Below are 13847 nucleotides of genomic sequence, written 5' to 3'. Positions count from 1 at the left end.
ACCTGTAGATCTAACATAAGTCAATGCTAATCTGAAGAGGCTAGTTTTGGGTACCAAAGAGTGAAAGCGGGATGGTGCAGCCGTCACCACAGGTTATACAAGCACAAAAATTATCTTGTCCAACCTCACTGCATACCATAAAGGAACTAACCACTGAAGGTTATGAACAAATACAGGCAGGCATAGCTTCCCTAAGTAAATGCTAACAAGGGGATGCTTGCCCCTATTTTATTTGCAACTTCTCAGTTCAGTGAGACACAAAGACCCATTACCATGTACACGGCACCAATAAAGTTAATCAGTTCTATGAAGCCTGTGCACATTGTTTAAACACACCAGGCACTGGTTTAGGGAGGGGGAGGGTAGCCTTCTGTTGATTTCAAGTCCAGTCTTTAGCATGACAAAGCTAGGCTGGCTGCCACCCAACCCCATTCACTTGGAATAAATATTCAAAGTTTACAATCCCACATAATACACTTTCTGCAACTGTTGTTTCTCATTAGTGCATGTACAGTACATGCCTTCTCAGCAGAGGAGAGAATTCCTTTTCCAGAGACAGTGTGCCCACAAGGAAAACATTCCAGGGGGAGAACGCATTCTTCGTGACCATTCAGCAAAGTAATCCCACTTAAGGAGACAGCTGTAGTTCAGAAAACTGCAGCCCATCCTGGCTGTTCAAGCTGTTTTGCTGCAAGACTTGTTTTCAGGAGACATAATGGACTGTAAAAGTTCTGATCAGGCATGCAGAATTCCCTAAGGACATTGCATGAGAGGGGAAGGAAGAGCTTGGAAAGTTTCAGCCTGTCCTTGTTACCTCAGAGTCACTTTTCATGCCTTCCCTAATATTCTGATTTAAGACTAAAGAGGTATCTGCCAAGAACTCTGTGACACTGAAGCGGAAGGGAGCTCTTCCAATACTCAGTTCTATATCGATTAGGTCTCCCTATCATCTTTGTCCACTCCAGGTTTCATTTCATCACAAGAGGGAACAAGGAACAAAGCAATCACACCTCAATACAGACACCAAAATCACAGTTCTTTCAGTCTTTTAGAAAAAAGTATTTTGCATGTATGTGGCTTCTCTAGACACTCACACCTCAACCTACTGTGCCAAACTGTGACTGAGTACAAACTGCCTTCTGCTATATCTCATCTTTTTATTCTTGTTTCAAATAGTTCTGCTCTGCCATTAACAATAGCTATTAGGGATGGTAGGCAAAAACCCTGACACAGAGAAGTCTACCACTTTTATGTGTCCATGTTTGATTCTCAACTCTTCTAGCCATACATACCGATTAAGATCTACCTCTGATTATGAAGCTGAACTTGCAGGTACGGGGCAGGAGGAGGGGAGGAGAGTCAGTCTTTCTGGACATGAGAACAGCAACCCCTCCACTGAAGGAAAAGCTACGTAGCCTTTAGCTCCAGGATGTATAAGAAGGCCAGGTTGAAAACAACCTTGCAGAGAATAAATACCAAATTCAAGATGGTCTCAAAAACTTTGAAACATTCAGAGTGCAACATTTCCCTGTTGTGTTCAATATCTTGCACAGCATGGCGGCTTCATACTTAAGTATCCATTATAAGCAATGTTCTAGAGAAAGCCCCCAGTGCAGCAAACCCAACAGGAACACTTGCCCAGCCTGTACATCTCAGCCTCAGGCTTGTTCTCTGGTTACATTGTTCCTTTCCTTACCTGCGCTTTCTTCCCTAAATGTCAAATACATCAGTGTTTAAAAAGGAACAGCATTAGGCACCTCTTATTTTAGAATTCACTCAACCATGCCCTCAGGTCTGGATGTCCTGAAGTGTCGATTTGTGTTTTAAAGGAGAAGAACAGACACATCTTTCAGACTGAACTGAGTAGAAGCAAGGACACTTGAAGTACAATCATGGCTATATGGGCATATAAAATTTTCTCCATTCTGGTATTAGAAGAAAAGACTTAAAAAAAAAAAAAAAAAAGATGAATTATCCCCTACTGACATCCTATTGACATTCCATGGTCCCAGTAAGAGAAGGCAAATACAACTTGGAAGTTTCCAACAAAGTTTTGCTTTCTGGCATAACAGAGTAAAAGTCAACATAAGGAAACATTGACCACAGAGTAGCAGAATTGTATCAAGTGTTTCCTTCATGTTAACAACATTCTCCACAACCATATACACTAGAGTGCTGTGGTGGTGAGGTGCTGGCACAGGTTGCCCAGAGAAGCTGTGGCTGCCCTATCTCTCGCATTGTTCAAGGACAGGTTAGACAGGGCTTTGAGCAACCTGATCTAGTGGACGGTGTCCCTAGTTTGTACTTGATGACCTTTAAAGTCCCTTCCAACCCAAAGCATTCTATTATATTCTTCTCTTTATCTACACAAGTAAGAGCTGAACCATTTCTGCAGTTGTACTTTTTCATGATAGCATTGGTATAATACAACATGGCAATATTTATCAGCTAAATCTCCACTACGTTTTCGGAGCAATAACGACCTAAAATCTACCTTTATTGTTCTGCTCATTTGGAAAAAAACTTTACATTTACCATGCAAAAAGATTAACTTCCACATGTGGAGGAAGAAGATAAACTGACTATTGATATCTATATGCCAGTGCTGTGCAGACAACATGTAGACAATTTTCAGAAGTTATACCAGTTTTTCTAATAAACTGACAATCCTTTTTTTAAAGAAAAAATAACTAATACATCTTCCTCATTGTGTGTTCTCATTGTACACTTAATAGAATCATAGAATAGTTAGGGTTGCAAAGGACCTTAAGATCATCTAGTTCCAACCCCCCACTCCCATAGGCAGGGACACCTCACACTAAACCATCTCACCCAAGGCTCTGTCCAACCTGGCCTTGAACACTGCCAGGGATGGAGCATTCACAGCTTCCTTGGGCAACCCATTTCAGTGCCTCACCACCCTTACAGCAAAGAACTTCCTCCTTATATCCAATCTAAACTTCCCCTGTTTAAGTTTGAACCCATTACCCCTTGTCCTATCACTACAGTCCCTAATGAAGAGTCCTTCCCCAGCATCCTCGTAAGCCCCCTTCAGATACTGGAAGGCTGCTATAAGGTGTCCACACAGCTTTCTCTTCTCCAGGCTGAACAGCCCCAACTTTCTCAGCCTATCTTCATATGGGAGGTGCTCCAGTCCCCTGATCATCCTTGCGGCCCTCCTCCGGACTTGTTCCAACAGTTCCATGTCCTTTTTATGTTGAGGACACCAGAACTGCACACAAAACTCCAAGTGAGGTCTCACAAGAGCAGAGTAGAGGGGCAGGATCATCTCCTTCGACCTGCTGGTCATGCTCCTTTTGATGCAACCCAGGGTACAGTTGGCTTTCTGGGCTGCGAGCGCACACTGCTGGCTCATGTTCATTTTCTCATCAACCAGCACCCCCAAGTTCTTCTCTGCAGGGCTGCTCTGAATTTCTTCTCTGCCCAATCTGCCGCTTCCCATCATATACTGCATTAAACTACAAGCTCAAGTTCATCTACACAAAACTTTGACTTGGGAAAGGCCATTAAACAATTCAGAGTAATCTACTGCCTAACAAAAGGTCAAAGACTTTAGTATCTGCTATAAACATTCATACTGGAATATAGCCTTGATGATAAAATCCAAGTAAACTGGTTTAAGCCACAAATTTAAAATCACGGCTTAAAGAGGTTCTATGAAGAAATCTTTGTATTTATGGTCTTTTGAGAAAGGAAATTCCCTTTGTCAATAAGCAGACGTGCATTTGCAGCATGATAGTTTCATCCAATTGCTTAATTACTGTTACTAGTCCACCATATACCTGCATCCATACTTCCATATCCATTTATTTAAACAGTTCTGTAAAGTCTGAATACATTTTCACACAATCATAGAATGACTTAGGCTGGAAAGGACCTTAAGATTACCTAGTTCCAACCCCCCTGCCATGGGCAGGGACACCTCACACTAGACCATGTCACCCAACATGAACACTGCCAGGGATGGCACATTTACCACTTCTTTGGGCAACCTGTTCCAGTGCCTCACCACCCTCACAGTGAAGAGCTTCTTCCTTATATCTAACCTGAACTTCCCCTGTTTAAGTTTAAATCCGTTACCCCTTGTCCTGTCACTACAATTCCTGATGAACAGTCCCTCCCCAGCACCCTTATAGGCCCCCTTCAGATACTGGAAGGCTGCTATGAGGTCTCCACACAGCCTTCTCTTTCGTTTCATGACAAAGAGATAAAAACATCTTTGTCTCTGAACAACAGAAATGAAGACATCTGAACAACATCTATGAAGAATAAAATATATTAAGTGATACTCTGCTAAAAAATGTAACTCCATTAATAATAATAATTTTTTTAAAAAAGTATTTCTTTGACTAGTGCAGATACATTTACAAGCAAAAACTAAAACGGTTTTCTAGCTACCTGCAATCAGCAATTTATGAATTAATTTGATTTTGGATACCTTCATCTCAAATCCACCCTTCATCTGTTCCACCAATTGTGAAACACATAGCTACCCACTCCCCCAAGCACTTAAAAAAAGAGTTAGGAAAAAAGGCCAAAGAAAAATGTCAATGCCTTCTTGTACATTTTGAACTATGAATTACATGGCCAAAAAGGAAGCCAGAAAGCATTTTTCTTCATCTACATTTAAAAAGCTGTCAAAAGTCAATTTACTTCATCAACCAACTAATTCCAAGTGCTTAGGCAAGAACTTTTTCATCCAGTTCACTAGTTTGACTTCAGCTTTACACTCTATATTTGTTGCCAGGTTCTTAGATTTAAGCATCTTAGATTTGTTCAACTCTGCGCAAACCCTAAGATAAGCTATCAAGTTAAGAAAAGAAACACCATGAATGACAATTAATTTGTGCTCACACATTTAAAAATAATTTGTTTTATCCATTGTGAGCACAGCAAAACGAATCTCTTGCACTAAATGACAAGCAGACCTACAGTGTAACAGTCCCTGCCAAAAAGACCTTACTGACTAAAAATTTACCTACAAACTGATACAACACTTGGTTTAAGTCAGTCACATTTGGAGAAAAAATAGCAACTGAAATAAATTTAATTTAAATTTTGATGTAGGTTTCCTTTTTTTCCCTTGGCTATTTAAAACAACAAGTATGTCAATAAAACTGCTGGACTGAGTGTTGGCCAGAACCAGCTTTAACCAGAGTCTAATCTACAGCACCTCCAAGGCTGATTTAAAAGAGCTTAAATTTAAGTGAACTGGTGAAGTCTTGACCTTAAAGCACAGATGAATGTACCCTCATCACTACAAACAATAAAAAAGGGAGTAAACTATTACAACAGCATGCCTTAAATCTTAGATTTTAAACAGGAAGCTGCACAATGGGGGGGAAAGAAGTCTGATTGCACAAGACTGTCAAAGTTGAGTGCAGAATTTCTCTAAACCTCTTTTCTTACAAGTCCAAATGCCTACTTTGCTTTCATTCAAATCAGAACTCCAGTTCTGTGTTGAGGCATATATCACAATGAATTTCCTGCCGAGACTCATTAAAATGGTAGCTCTTGATGAACGGAAGTATTCATCAGTTGAGGAGACTTTATGATACAGATTTCCAAGTTAAGTTTCCCTCAACATACATTAATTATTAGCTTGAGTTTACTGAAATCACTCATCCATGCGGTTTTATTTACTACTCTCAGTAGAGCTGCATACATGCAATAGGAGAAATTTAAATTTCTGGTCATGAAGACAAGTAGAATACAAACCCTATGTACAAAACTCTAGAGGCATAAATTTCATAATGAGGTCATGGAGTCAAACCACAGTACGCAGAGATGTGTTTCATTATACCTCTCTGCATCCAACAGCAATACATTTGTATTACCTCCATAAGAAATAATTTGCAGCAGACAAGTGTGCTAGATCAATTTTACAGTCCTTTCAAAAGGACATGACTTAGCAGTCCTAGCTCCAGAGGTATCAAACAATGACATCAATCACAGTTCCCATCACTGGAAAATTGGAGACGCTACTATTTTACACTTTTTAGGATGCTGAGAAAGGCAACATATTCTACTGAATAGTAACAGGCCAAAGAGCCACCAGCTGAAAAGAGGGACTGGTCCATTACACTGGACATGACCGCACTAGAGTGAGGTCCGAAGACGTTAAAAACTACAGTAGCCTGGGATTGCAAAATGAATCGGTGTTGAGATTATTACTTCAAGTACACAGAACAAGTTCTCACAGCTGCTAAAGAAAGAAGTGAAGCGGATAAACCATAATTAAGATGAACTTGTAAATTGATGCATTTCATTTAGTTGGACAACACCCATTTGCATTAGCTTCCAGGGCAGAAGCTGCATTTGTGTATTTGTCTCATCACACTCTATTCAAATCAGGTTGCTAGTTTCCATCTCTTTCTAAACTAGGAAACTCAATTAGAACCATGGTGTGCTTAAAGTGAAAAGAAATTTAAGGTACAAGGTCACCAAGCCACCATTAAGCTAGAGCAATTGCCAGCAAAAACAATGCCGCTGTAGGCAATCCTATGCTATTATAGTTTTGTTTCAGCCCACAGAAGACTTAACATAAGGCACACAATTTCTCTACTTAACATGCAGACAGCTGTGCCTCAATTATAAACTAAGAAAACAAAGACTAATAAGACATTTATACAAGAAATCAAAGACAAAAATCTATGTCACCAGGCACCGAGTGCATTACTGAGTCAAAATGAATTAAATCATACACTCAGGACTTTTAGTAGATGCGTAGCTAACACTGAGCCTCTGAAACGCACTTTAGTCATCAGTAAGGTTCAGCACGTTACCCAATAGCCTGAAGTTACCACACAAGAAAGCAGATATAGTATGCAGAGGTGGGGGTAAGAAAACCTTAACTTTGACTTCCCCTTTCAGTAAACCTTGCATTAACCAGATGAGTTCCTGTACCTCCAGTGGGTCCACATGCAATCTCACCCTAGTACAGTCACACCAATTCCAAAGTGACATAAATCTGGACAAGACGTGGGACTATGGATGCAGGGGTAGGAACAGAAAATTCAGCAAAATCAGCTCATAAATCACACCACCTGTGACACGTGTCCTGTCCTATCTGTTCAGCATGCCAGAGATTAACAGAACAAAACCTGAATTTTGGGGTATAGACAGGCTAATCCCCTAGTACAACTGAAGTATATTTTCACATACTTAGTACTGACATACTGAAACACATATACTCCCTTGTACCTGCATGTAAACAGTCTGACAGAGGACTAACCTGTGAATTATTAGTTACTATAAGCATTTAGTACATTATTTTTAAAGACCTGCCAAGATAATAATGGTTCAAGTTTTGAAGACAGTTTGTTGCACTGGTAAATGTAATTTCTATGGCAAATGCTGAGACTATCTGCAGTGCCAAATACTGTTGCAGAGAGATTTAAGCATCTGTGGCATCTAACTCCAGTGCAGTTTTCAACTCAAAGATAAGTATTAGACCTACCACCCACTACCACTCTTTAACATTTTGCACAATAACAAAATAATGTGCTGTACAACACACAGCAAGGTTATTTCAGCCTCCTAAGTGAGAAACTCTTCTAATCCTTTTCCTGTAACTTTACTGGACAAGTAATTTTATTCCTCTTGTTTTTATTATTATTACTTATTCACTACTGATTCACTTAAAAGATTATGATAGAGCTCTCAACGTAGTTGTCTTCTTAAAACCATTCTGAAGCACATCAAAATCCACCTAGAAGAAACAATAATTAAAAAAGAAAACAAAACAAAACCAAGAACTTAGTCTCTCTCTCTCCAACCTTTTTCTTACGAGAATAACTTGAACAAAAAAAAAAAAAAATAATCCCAGAACCATGGAATAAACAACCTTACAATCTATGCAAACAAAGTCCAATAAAATGCCTTCAGTTTCTACACCCATTCTTCTGGGACAGACAGAACCCAACTACACAGTCTTCCTGTTTATACAGAAACAGCCACATGCTACCCAGCAGAGCAAACTTTGAGGTCAAAGTCTCTTCTCCAGAGAACTTCTAAAACCTTGGCTATACAAGTCGGGCACCAAAGACCTGAGGATATATTACAGAAAGAACCATGTAACTCACCAGCTTGGCACTGGTCATACTCACTTTAAGGTTCCAGGTCAGTAAGCATGAAATTTCAGCCCCTGTTTCTACCCACTACCAGCAATTTTGCAGCTACCTTAGAGTTACTGAAAATTTTGCCTGTCCACCTCCAGAAAGACAGTGCACACACTATGAATAAGTGAACAAATAAAGCTATCAAGAAGGAAAACACGTCAATTTAAACAGTTCCACCTGACATAGAGCTTCATGGAACCATTGCATGACTTCACTCTAGTTATTTTTACAAGGTCAGATTAGCAGCACAATCTCATGTTTATACAGTTTTGGCAATTGTGATTGATAACCTCAAAACTCTTTTGTGCTAAAGGCAACTCCACTTACATTTATCTATTGCTTCCTCCTCATTACAACTTTCTAGTTAACAAAAATATTTGCTTATCTCATTTAAACTTCGGAGAGAGCGCTACAGTTGCAGACAGTGCATCTATGAGTCAATACATATCTGCACCACTATTTGCCATTTTTACTGGAATGCCATGGATAAGCGAACTTAGTCACATTGTTACCTAGTGACTAATTTCAAAAGCGTCTTTACACAAGCAGTAACTGATTAGAACGCTGTTACTTTGCAGTTAAAACTTTACTGTATCTAGCTTTACAGACTGAAGACATATATGATGATGGTTAAGGATGTGCAATTTAATCTTTCGAGCCATGGTTCAACAGCCTCCCTGCAAATTAACTTATATTTCTTTATAGTGTAGGGCAGAGACATAGAAATCATCGTCTGCAGGCCGAAGTCCATCTATTACAATATATCTTCAGGTTTGAAGCAGAAAATTCTTATGCATTACTTGAGAGAATATTCTCTTTAGGACAGACGTGCTCACTTAGAAAAAACCTTAGGTTCTCACTCCACTCTAACGGAGTGTGGCTCAGGACATCATGACAGAGGATACAGAAGAAAAAGCTATGGAAAAAGACAGATGAAGAGCACAAAGTTTCAAGAGGAAAAAAAATATAAAACAAGGCAAATGAACCTTAAGGAGGAAAAAAAAAAAGGTGGAATTTAACAGCAACTGCACGAAGAGCCTCCTGACCGATGCAGTTTACTTCTGAGAAATTCCACTTTATTACCAGAAGCATGTTACTGCTATAAAACTCATTTCACCCTGTGCTTAGACAAATTAGGAGCAATCCTTATGAAACCCACTGGGTACACACTACCCTTGGGGGCTATGAAATTTATTACTTCCCACACCTACTGGAGGCAGGTTGGTAACGATATCACTAAAAGCCAGAGAACTTTCCTTACTCAGTTGTAGGTGATGCCTGAAAGCACAAGCTATCTGTAGAGTTTTTACTGCAAGCTTCATCTTGCCCTGTCACTCCCTCCTCCCTCTCTCCTGGCTTCACTGTGCAGACCAAACCGAACGAGGAAGTCGAGATCTGAGGGCGGAAGCCAAGCCCATTGCAATGTCTGCAGGAGGATTGTCAGCCTGTGACTCAGGCTGCAGCCCTGACAGCTGCCAAACGGTCCTATTTTCCCCTACCCGCTACTTCCAAAGGACGGGCACTTAAACGCGAGGGGGGAATGTGGAGGGGGGGGAAACGCACCGGAGGGAGAAGAAGGGAGACTGTGAGGTGAAAGAGAGCGCGAATAACGCCACCCCACCTGCGAGAAGGCCAGTTAGCAGGGCGTGGAGAGAAAGGAGAGAGGCAACTCCCTGGGCATAATGCAACCGTGCACATACGCCCCCGAACGAGAGGGGGAAGGACAGGGAGCACCCCAAGCCCGGCAGCTGGGCTCCTCCGCCGGGCTGCCCACCACCCGGCTCCGCAGGGAAGACGGAAGAGAGCAGTAGGAGAGCTGTGCCCTCTCGGCCGGCAGGACAAAGAGGCGCGAAACCCGTGTAGAGAGAAGCGCGGCGCCAGGGGGAACAAACCGGGGCCACCCGTGTCCATCGCCCTGCTTTACCTGAGCCCGGCTACGGCGGAGGGTGGGTGGGTGGGTGGGAGGGAGAGAGGGAAGCGCCGCAGCGGTGGCGGCTGCACTCCTCGCGGCGAGAGAGTGGCGTCTTCCTTACGCTGCCGGCTTCTCCCGCAGGGACCGCGACCGCCTCTCACCTCACCGGCACTGCGAGACGCCCAGCCACCAACAGCCGCCGCGGCCCAGCAACGCTGCCGACCCGCCCACCCCCAGCGGCACCGCCAGCCAATAGCGTCGCTAGCTGCGGAGAACTGACAGCCACCGCCGCCAATCAGAGCAGGCGGCGCGGCGGGGGGCCGAGCCTTGAGGAAGCAGCGAGCCGTTGAGAAACGGGGTGGTGCTTCGCGCTTTCCACCGTTAGCAACGCCCGGGCGCGCGAAACGGCCCGCCCCGCAGCCGCCGGGCCGGGCGGGGCGAGGTGAAGGTCGTTAGCAGTGGTAGCAGCAGCAGCAGCAGCCGAGGGGCTCAGGAAAGGAGTACCCGGCTTCATCCCGCCGGCCACGGGGCTGGGCTGAGCCCCCGCTACTTTGCCTTTCGCTCCCCTTCTCCCCGGGTCGAGCCGTGCCAGGGCGTCCCCACAGCGACCCGCTCCAGGCCGGTCCCACAATGCCCCGCGCCGGGCGGTACCGGTGGCCGTTGCCAGCCGCTGCCCCTCCGGAAGCGCTGCCTCGCTGGCACTGTGGAGGTGCTGCCCCAGGGCGGGGAGGAGGGAGGTCGGAGCAGCCTCCGGTGGCAGGGTGAGGGGCGTCCGGAGGCCGTTCCAGAGGTCATTGGAAATGGGGGGGAGGCTCAGGCCTGCTGTCTCACAGGGCAAAGTAGGAAGATCCAAGTCGGAATTTCGTTTCATAAAGAACTGACGCAAGCAGAAGCATTGGTGCAAGCAGCCCCTGCTGAGGTGTTTGAGCAGCCAGGGAGTATGTTAAAGTAGGCTCCAACTGGATTACAAAAGGCATCCCAAAACAGCAGAGATGTGGAAAAGCAGAAGTGGTGTAATTCTGCCTCTTCACATTTACAACAGTGCTCTTTAGGGCTGAACCTAAGTACAAGTAAAATGAGGAAGCATTTTACACACGTAGCTAAGATGCAAGACAAAAGTCCTGAAAAGAGCACAGCATATATAAATCCATGTCAGATCCATCTATGCAGATGAGGTTTATTGCACACTTTACAAGCATGCTGACACACAAGGCTCCCTCCCTTTGGGGCTTCCTACTTTCTGCAAGGAGAGCAGGTTTGCAAGTTGTAGATCGTAGTGATGGAAAATGCAAGGTGAGGTTTAGTGATGACAGCATTAAAGGTGCGAGTGCAGGGGGCAAATGAAGTTAAAAGAGACTTGAATAAAGAGAGAAGTTGAGGTTTAAGTGTCTCGAGTAAGCATCTCTTGTCCAAGTGGAACTCTTCAGGCTTAGAAAGATTCACTGCAGCAGTTTGGAAACAATGCTAGACCTTTGTATCTCAAGACACAAAAGGCAGTGGGAGAAATCACTGAAAGGTTTGTACAGCTGAATATCAGGGATACATAGGTGTCATTGTTAAAGACAGGGATGATAAATGTAAATACAGGTGCAAAATAGAAATGAGAATTTGATTTGGCAGTGAGAGGGAACACACTGGATAGGAAACTGGAATTGTGACAACCAGAGACACCTACATAACCAGATACCTTGGATGGTGAAACTATCTGCAGTATGCAGTGACTCATTTTGATCCATGAAAAAAAGTGACCAACACATAGGAAGGATATTTACTGGTTGTACAACAGGGTTTTAAATTCTCCCTCAAAAATTAAGCCGAATTAAAATAGTGGAGGTAACTACATACCTCAAAAGCTTTTTAAGAGCAGGAGAGGCTGCCTTTTCACCCAAGTGGCTGTGGAAGGAAAGGTAAGTGAGGGAAAGCAGTCAGTATAAAGCTTTTAAAGAAGAAAACCATCAGATCTTTCTTAGCTGGGAAAGCAATGCAGAACGAACTGACAGCGGTAGCAATGTGGGAAGGAAGATCGAGTGCAAGCACGAAATGCAGACATAAAAAGCTGCCACAAAGTCATTTTAGAAGAGGGTATGATATTGGGCCTTTGTAATTATTATTCTTTTCCAACTCTCATACTTTTATATATATACTGATAGAAGAGGTCCAGATATGGCCATGAAGATGCTCAGAGGGCCAGAGTACCTTTCTATGGAGGCAGGCTGAGAGAGCTGGGCTTGTTCAGCCTGGAGAAGAGAAGGCTCCAGAGAGACCTTAGTGCAGTTTCCAGTAAGAACATGTAAGGAGTAATGGCTTCAGGCTGAAAGAGGGTAGATTTAGGTGAGATGTTAGGAAGACATTTTTCCGTGTGGGGGTGGTGAGGCCCTGGCACAGGTTGCCCAGAGAAGCTGTGGCTGCCCCATCCCTGGCAGTGTTCAAGGCTAGGTTGGACAGCGCTTGGAGCAACCTGATCTAGTGGGAGGTGTCCCTGCTTGTGGCAGGGGGTTGGAACTGGATGAGCTTTAAGGTCCTTTCCAACCTGAACCATTCTATGATTCTGTGGTATGTTCTCTGCTCTTCCTGATGCTAAGATTTAACTTTAAGGTCAGGCTGGCCTGTCTTTTTTAAGATTTGGCATCCATTTTTCTTTCTTTTTTAAATTTTGAAACTTGGTCCCATTCCTGTTTAATCAATACCAAAATTTTCTTGATGACTTCAGCAGTAAAGCATCAAAACTGAGTTCAGATCAAAGGTTGCTGCAGGTTTACACCATCCTTTCCCTTAACAGAAAGTGTATCCCACTTCCTTTGAAAACTCAGTGTGTTTCCCTCATGGTCAGATTTGTAGATGTGCAGTAGCTGGGGCAAGTCAGATTTGAAATACCTATTTTCCATAGCTTGATTACTATGAAATAAATGCAATAGGTTTTTGTGTTGCTCTTGTGGCAGGAAGTTGCCCAGGAAAAGAGACACACCTCAGAGAGAGTATGACTAAAAAAACCTTGTATTTTACACATCTGTTACTTTCTAAAGGTTCACAGGATGTTTATTTGTATCCTTCTGATCTACTTCACTCACATTTTCCACTACTGTTTGCAAGTCAGCATCCTTTGGAAGAATAAACCTGGTCATTGAATTCTGAAGAGCGTATCTCCACTGCAGACAGATTTACCAGTTCGGTGGGAGTAAATTAATGGTACTGTAGTATTGGTAGCAGGGGGAAAAAAATCTACTGAGCAGTGAGCATCCATAGATGCCACTTCAATTTGCCAGCCTTAACTGCACCCCAAGCAAATGGCCACTTTGCTGAGCTACGGTGTTCTCTCCTACAGTCGTCTAATCCAAGACAATTGGGCTTAAATTTGTTGGCAAGCAGCAATCCCAGGGAGAAGCCTGCACTTCTGCAGTCAACAATAAATGCAAGGACATTTGATTTCTGTATCTGACAAAACGGGTAAAATAGCTAAATTAATTTTTGTGAATTATTTTCAGTGCTTTGCAGGGCAGAAGAAACCTGTTCCAAAATGTGTTTCTAACCGACAAGCTTGAGTGAAACAAGAAGAGTGTCAGATACAAAAGGTGTTTACTTCACTGGAGAAGTCACATTGCTAAACGCTAACCACAGTGGCTTTAGACAGAAACCACACATGTACAGATCTGGAGAATGTCACAACCTGATATTGCTAAGAAGCCTAAGCTCTGCTTTTGCAAAAGCCTGAAACATCAGTCATTTCAGTGCAGAGTCATAATTAGAAATTCTCAAAAAAAGCAGCTCTGGACTGGCTTTCATACATACACCCATAC

General features: G+C 43.1%; 1 protein-coding gene across 1 annotated transcript in view; it reads right to left on the bottom strand.

Annotated features, from left to right (window-relative positions):
* The window catches only part of MYH9 (myosin heavy chain 9), a 73249-nt gene extending 62988 nt beyond the window's left edge, over window positions 1-10261 (bottom strand). The window contains exon 1 of the mRNA XM_065679155.1: window positions 10066-10261. The gene's annotated coding sequence lies outside the window, so the exon portion shown is untranslated. The remainder of the gene's footprint in view (window positions 1-10065) is intronic.
* Between the last annotated feature and the right edge of the window lie 3586 nt (window positions 10262-13847).

The sequence above is a fragment of the Lathamus discolor genome, chromosome 1 (genome assembly GCF_037157495.1).
Source record: "Lathamus discolor isolate bLatDis1 chromosome 1, bLatDis1.hap1, whole genome shotgun sequence".
In the NCBI taxonomy this organism is placed as follows: domain Eukaryota; kingdom Metazoa; phylum Chordata; class Aves; order Psittaciformes; family Psittacidae; genus Lathamus; species Lathamus discolor.
The sequence above is the reverse complement of the archived record's forward strand: the minus strand, read 5'-3'. Positions and strand labels throughout refer to the sequence as shown.